Genomic DNA, 7,780 nt, shown 5'->3' on the forward strand with positions numbered 1-7,780 from the left:
GCACCAACATCCCTGCAGTGACTTGTGCCCCATCACCTTGAGTAGGCCTGTGCTTTTTGGCCCTCTGCACCATTCTGGGACAGGGAGCATCCTGGGGGGTTGTCCAGAGGCCCCAGAGCACAGGAGGCAGAGCTCCTTTTACCTGCGTCTAGGCCCCTCCTTCCTCCCTTCCTGGCAGCACCCCAGGGGAGAATTGGGCTCTCCAACTGGCTATGGAATTCACAGACTGAAAGAGACTTGGAAGGGTCACCTTGACCCCATACCCAGAGGGAAGATGCAGACCTATTCAATGACCATGGCCTCTGAGGGCAGAGGAGGACAAGCTGCTGCGCTTGTGTGGGGACCCCCACAGGCAGGGAGGGCTGCAGCTGAGGCCGCCTCAGCAGACCTCTCCCATTTGCATTCTCTCCCTCTCTTCCCCCAGGAGGGGATGCTGGCTCTGCCTCTATCAGGAGCAGAGAGTCCTCTGGCTCCCCTTGAAGAGGCAAGAGGAGGAAGATCCCAGCATTGCCACACTCCCCAGCAAGGACGGGCTGCATTTCTAGGTGCCCCTAGCAACTACTTTGTCAAAAATGAGCCACATACCTGCAGCCCCTTGTCCAGCCAGCATTCATGGAGCACCTACTCTGTGCCAGGCACTTCCCCATCCGTAAAATACATTGTGTACAGCAGCAGGACCCTGTTTATATCAGGAATGATACACAGGCCAGGAGGTAGGGTAACTGTGTGCTCCTGTCCATCCGATGACGGTGCATGGAAAAACACGTAGATGCTGACTCCCCTCCTTCCTTGGCCCCAGTTAGTTAGAGAGAAGAGTGCTGTGCCCTGCTCATGGTTTGGGAACTCTGAGTGCCAAGGAAAAGGGAGCATCCGCTTGCAAAATGTTTCCTGCAATTGCAGCAAGAGAAGGAGATGCAATTATGTTGACTTGAGCCGGGCTCAGAGCAGACATTGCAGGTAAAGAACATGGGACACTGTCTTCTCAGGAAGAGAGGGATCTGTCACTCGGCTGGCGGGAGGACACAGGTCTGCTGCGTTCTGGCCAGGCCCAGTGTGAGCCCCATCCCCACTGTGTCTCCTGGGAACGTGAGCCTGGCTGCTAGCATGACAGGAAGCGAGAAAGGAAGGAGAACTACCCAGTGCAGGTCACATACTTGACGCAAGCCTTGTTAGGACCTGGCGCTTGTGTGCTCTGCTCTGTCGCTTAGATGTCCAGTGTCTGTTGCCCCGGGATACACACTTTTGCTGCTTCCCTGAGGTGCCTGGTGTGGGGACTCTGCCCAGCCCAGTTATCTTCTGTTGCCTTGAATCAAAATGAGTGAGGGGTTGAGGAAGAAAGACAAAAGAAAAAGGCCTAGGAGTTGTCCCATAGATACTTATGTTGGTCCTTACAAAACCTTTGAAAAGGAGAAGCAGAGTTTGCATAATTTTTAAACCCGCACTCTTGATTTCTTCCCATCTCGGGCCTTTCCACTTCAGGTCCAAACAGAGCAGACTAGTTTGCCTCTTGCCGAGCTGGCTGAACCCACTTCGTAGATGAGGAAACAAAGGGCACCAGAAACACCTGAACCTGTGTATCCCCCCACCACCTGCTGCCAGGAATCAGGAGATGGATGGAGGTGCGTCCCCTCATTTCTCAGCCTCGGGTAATGAAGTCCAGTAGCTGCCAATGCTGCCCGGACTGCCCCAGGGCATAGCGCCCATGTGCTGTCAGCACTGGGCAGGCTCCTCACCTCACCCCGCCTTCCTCTTCAGCTCGGCAATGGAGATGAAGTCATGCAACTTTGCAGACTTGTGAGGACTAAATGGGAGGAGGAATGTTTGATGGTTGGTACAGTTCTTTCCATGTGTTTATCTACCCTGGAGTTCCATTGCCTTCTCCATCCTCCCAGAGTTTGCTCCTTCTCCAAAGTCCTAGTCGCCTCAGGATTGCTGATCTTGTGGGGGAAACGGCAGGAATTTTGAAGCCAGGCCACCCTGTGTCTGAGTCCCAGTTCAGTCACATACCAGCCATGTGATTTTGGACAAACTAACTACTCTGACCTTCAGTCTCTTCATCTGCATAATAATAAGACCCACCTCTCCAAAGTGCCTTGAGGACCAGCTAAGGTGAGTCATATTGACAAGCACGTGCCCCGGACAACCTGGCCCAGCTCAGACTGTATCCCAAACACATCCATGGGCACATGTTAAGATATTCCTCTTTTCTCAACTCCTCAGACTGGCTTCTGCTCATCAGCAGTTTTCCAGCTGGGAATATTTGGAGAGTAGGGTGCAGGAAGGTGACTCCAAGGTGATATTGCCTAGAATCAGAACACAGAGGGGGCTCAGAGCCCTTAGTTTGAGGATCCCCACTGCAGAAGCAGCAGAAGGGAGGCTAGAGTGAGGTCATAGGACTGGCGATATGTGCCTTTGTCCACTTAGTACATCTCTAGTGATCTCTAAGTTAGATGTATCTTGGCAGATCCATTTAGTATTCTGTTCAGCGGGGAAGCCCAAGGTGCCTTTGGAGCCTGCAGAACTGGCTGGCTGAATCCAAGGACGCACCTGCCCTCTAGTGGTGAGAAGAGGAAAAGCAAGGCAGCCCCAGGCTAAGCTTGCCTGCCAAGCAGTCTGCCAGACCTGAGATACTGCGGTGATGGTGTGCGTGGTCACGGGGAGATTCAGCAACACCAGACAGCACAAATCCAAACTAGCCTAACACGTGGAGGTCATCCCCTGGACACACTCCAGACCCTGGATCTGGGGTTCCACCCACCCATTCATTTGTTCATTCCTTCAACCAAGTTCTATGGAGTGTCTCCTAAGGGTGGGGAGGAGGGTGGTTTCAGGTGGTAGGACCTAACAGTGATCAAGACAGGCAAGTCTACCACTCATAGAGTTTTCATTCTAGTTTGTTGGGCAGGGGTGGAGGCTCTTCTCAACCCTCCCCTTGCCTCAGTAGACACCAACCAGGCACCCAATTCATGCCAGCATCTCTCATATCTGTTCCTTTTTATAAAAAATGAACCACCCCAAAACTTAGTGGTTTAACACAACAATGCATTATCACTTCTCATGATTTCTGTGGATTGATTGGGCTTAACTGGGCAGCTTTTCCGCTTTACGTGATTGCTGCTGGGGCTGGAATGTCCAAAGTGGCTTTTTTACACACGTCTGGCACCTCTGCTGGGATGGCTGGGCCAGCCGGGGTTAGGGGATAGGGGGGGCTTGATCCGGCATCTGCCTCTTCATAGTGTCTCCAATAGGTACCTGACCATCTTCTGTGGTGGCTCAGGGCTCCCAGAGCTTCACAAGAGGCTGAGGCCCAAGGCACAAGTCCATATCAAAAATGATTGCATTGCACTTGCCGGAGGAAGTCACAAGGCCAAACCCAAGGACAGTGTGAAAGGGAGCCACACAGGACATGAGTTCTGAGGACCATGTCCACTGGGAGCCACCACTGATGATGATGTGAGGAGCAGTCTCAGTGGTGATGTGAGGAGCCCTTCCTAAAGCAGTGGGGTTTTGTCTTCAGTAGTTTTGGGAATCAGGGTGCATTTTGCTGCCACCGTCCTTCCCAGGAATGACTTTGAATTGGGAAATTCAATGGCTCCATAATCTGGTGTGGCAAGAAATAATATCAGACCAGCAGGATTACTCCTTCATTTCTCTAAGCGGAAGCCATCCCAGCAGAGAGGCTGTCTGCACATTGAGAAACACTGTAAATTTCCTTGTTTATTTCCCCTTTCCTATTTGTCATCAGTGACAGAATTGGTGGCATTGGAGGGGTAGGATATAATGTCACTAAGATTTTGTGACAGTGAGCACATCAAATTTTAAGGTCACTGGGTCCTAGACACAAGCTCCAAAAAATAATTTCCAGCTGTCAAGTCTTTGTTTGTTTTTTCTATTTTTATCTCCAGTGTAGAGGTGGGTTAATCATACCCCTCAGGTCATTACACTGCCCTTGTCTTGTTTTACTTATTTTTTTATGTATGTCTGTATTTATTCTCTTTGATTCTCATTCCCACTCTCCACCCCCAGAGGCAAACATTCTAAGGCACCTAATGTGTATTTGTACACATTCTTCCAAGCTATATATTCCTCTTTTGTTGGCATATATGTTTAATTTACATAACCACGGTTATGTTATAAATCTAATTTTGCTTTTTATTTTTTCCCTTAGTACTGTGGTTTGTAGGTTCATCCATGTGGCTCCATATTCTTCTAGTTGGCTGTTTCTTGGTGTGTTCACCTAGTACCCTCCTCCCTTCTGCATTCCACCTTGCCCTTCCTAGCAGTGGACTTCCAGATTGCCTCAGCTCCCACCCTGCAAATACCACCTCTGGGAACCTCCTCAGCAGACCTTGTGAGCATTTCTTTATGCTCTCTGTGCAGACGCAGAATTTCCAGCATAGAGGGGGTGTTTATAACACATGTGATGAGGTGGTGCCAGTGCTTTTCTGAGTGAATGCCCCTGTCTCACCTCCAGCAGCAGTGCCAAAAGGCAGACCCTCTCTTGGCAGTCCAGCCTTAGCATTAGCTATAGCAAGAAGGTGCAGATATAGCTCCTGCTCACAAAGATCCCGTGATATTTCTCCCCAGAGCATCCCGGACACAGGCCCTTGTAGACTTGGGTCTTCGGATTTCACCTCTGGCAATCTGACCTGGCCCTGGGCAGCCCCAGGCCACATCCACCTGCCTTGGCACTCATGCCTCGTCCACCTGCCCTCTATGTGTCAGCAGATCTATGTAATGGCAACACACTAAAGCAGCTGAGACTGGATTTACTCAGAGGGGAACTCAACGTAGATGGGAGATCTCACCTCCCCAGGGTTACCTAACATATCTCAGGGTTAGCCAGGTGCAGCTCCATAGACAGTGCTCTGGAGCACAGTCATTGACAATAAGCACTTCAGCTTTACCACCGGCAGTGAGTCTGAAAAGGCAACTTCTAGGTTGGTTAGTATGGAGTAAACAATGTGACTTTAATGAAATGACCCAATGCCAACCAGATCACCTCTTCTAGAGATTTCACTTCCCAGGAAAAGACACTAAGACCCAGAAAAATTATCTTCTCAAGATGGCTGGGTAGTTGAGGGGCAAAGCTGGGGCCAGAATCCAGGGACCAAGTTGTCCAGGCCCAGCCTCCTTCCTAACCACTGCCCTAATTTCTTCTACATTTCAGGGACCCCAAATCCACAGACAGTCTTCAACTCTGTTCCATGAGCTCAAACTCCTTCCTTCCCCAGCTCGGTCTTGAAAAAGACTCAGAAATACTAAACTGGGTTTATTGGTGGCTTTTCTTCCCTCTCCAATTCAGTACAGTGAACAGTAAAATGAAACGAATAAATAAAATAAAGAGGGAGGAAAAGAAAGTAACAGTTAAGAGTTTTTCTCAAGAGTGAACAGTCAGTTATGGAATAAGGGAATAATATCCTCTAAGAATTCTAGGCCAGTGGGTGTTTCCCCCCATTTTCCAGATGGAGAAGCAGAAGCAGAGGGGCACCCAAGGAGTGATTGTGAAGAAATATGACCAATTATTCAGCAAATAGATCTAAGTCTACACACACAGTCCCACATTATCCTGTTCACAAGAGTCACCAAAGTTGGTTTTCTTTCTTTGTAAATGTCTCTTTCTTGTAGCTCAAAGCAACAATTCCTAATATCCTCATATTATGTTTTCATTCTTTGATCCAACATTTCCTGAGAATAATAACCAAATAGTCAAATAACATTTACATACCCTTGTCAAATTGACAAAGTTGGACATAGCAATCTATGCTTGAGAAAATCTTAATTCTGGACAAGTGATTAATCAGGTAGGATGCGGGATTTGAAGTAAGGGGATGAGTTCTTGTAATAAGCAAAAATTTCTCATTGGACATGGTCAAGGGGAAGTCTGCTGGTCCACATTACAACACCTTGGAATGCCCCAAAAACTACTTTGGCAAATTAGAATAGGGTGGCGGAGGGGCACCTGGGTGGCTCAGTGGTCTGCCTTTAGCTCAGGTCATGATCCTGGGGTCCTGGGATCGAGTCCCGCATCGGGCATCACCTCCCTGCTCGGTGGGGAGTCTGCTTCTCCCTCTGCCCCTCCCCCTTCTCATTCTCTCTCTCCCTCACTCACTCTCTGTCAAATAAATAAATAAAATCTTTTTTTAAAAAAAGAATAGGTTAGGGGAGAAAGGGATTTCAGAATTTTGAGCTAATTTGCTGTCTACTCAATAAAGGAAATGTTAGAACAAATGAGTGGCTTTCTTTGTAATCCTAAGCCACACCAGGCACTAGCTTTGTGAATGGGGTCACCCAAAGAACACTTTGAAGGGAGCATGACACATAAACATCCATGGCGTCTGTTTGTCCCTGTTCCCAGGACTGTGCCAGTGCAGGGTTCCTGGCCCTTCAAGCCAGCGCTTGGTGGCCCCCGCCTGACCCCATGCCCTGGGTTCAGGGGAGAATTTTTATTTTGGAGATCACACACTGGAAAATTAACCCATTTAATAATGTACAATTTGGCGGTTTTGAGTATATGAGGAGTTATGCCCACCATCATGATCAGATTCCAGAACATTTTGGTCACCCCAAAAAGAAACCTCATACCCACCAGCAGTTACTCTCAGTTTCCCCCTTCTTCTGCCCTGCAGCCCCTGGCAACCACTAATCTACTTTCTGTCTCTCTAGCTCTGCCTCTTTTGGACATTTCATATAAATGGAATCACACAAAATGTGGCCTTTTGTGACTGTCTTCTTTCATTCAGTGTGATACTTTTGGGGTTTATCCATGTTGTAGGCTGAATCAGTACTTCATTCATTTTTATGGCTGAGTAATATTCCATGGTGTGGATATCCCTACCCCATTTCATTTATCTATTCATCAGTTGATGCACTCAGGGAGGATTTTTAGTACTAATCTGAGCTAAAGTTGAAACCTATAGACAATGAGTAAGTTCTGTTTTTGAGCAGGGTGCTAACATGACAAAATCGGTGATTTTGGAAGATGTCTGTGGTGGATGGGCCTGTGAAGACCAGATGTGCAGTGAGGCAGAAATGGGCAGGGTGGAATTTGGAGCTTATTCTACTAAAGAGCAGAGAAAGGCCAAGGTCACCCAAGGAATCTTTTTGCAGGGAGCAAACCTGAACTCTCTCTCTCTCTCTCCAGCTCTGACCATAAAGCCACAGGCTTACAAGAGCAGTTCATTCTGGTGGGCGAGCACTCACTGGTGGTTTCAACCTTGTCTCATATGTCTCCTGGAAGCTCTCTTGAATATCAGCCCACCGCACTCCTTCCTGGAATGTGCAGGGCTGATAATTGCCTTGTGCACAATTATCTGCCAAACCCTGTTGTTAATGAAATGAATGATTTAGTTATCCTTGTTGGTAATGGCCCACATTGTACGAGGACCTATTACTGCATCTGTGAGGCTGGCAGGAACGCCCTGCCAAGGCACCTGTGTGTGAGGCTTACAATGAGCTCTCTCTGCTCAAGCTTGACTGGGGAGGGGAGGCTGCCCGAGGCCATGGGTGTAGCCCACAGCCTATACACCCCCCACATGCGTCAGAGCTGGAAACATCTAGGGGCAAAGTGAGAAACCAGGCCAGCATGCAGCAATGTTGACCAATGTTGACCTGCAAAGCCTGTGGGGCTGCTTCTTGTCAGCATGCGGGGAAGGGACACGCTGAAGGACTGTGCTGACATGTCAGGCTCCCTGAGGTCCAGGGAGATGCTCAGCTGGCTGGTGGACATCGGCATCTCTGCCCATATTGGGGCCTCCTAAATGTGCATCCTCCCATGATG

The sequence above is a fragment of the Leptonychotes weddellii genome, chromosome 5, assembly GCF_054177405.1.
Source record: "Leptonychotes weddellii isolate Sample4059 chromosome 5, ASM5417740v2, whole genome shotgun sequence".
In the NCBI taxonomy this organism is placed as follows: Eukaryota; Metazoa; Chordata; class Mammalia; order Carnivora; family Phocidae; genus Leptonychotes; species Leptonychotes weddellii.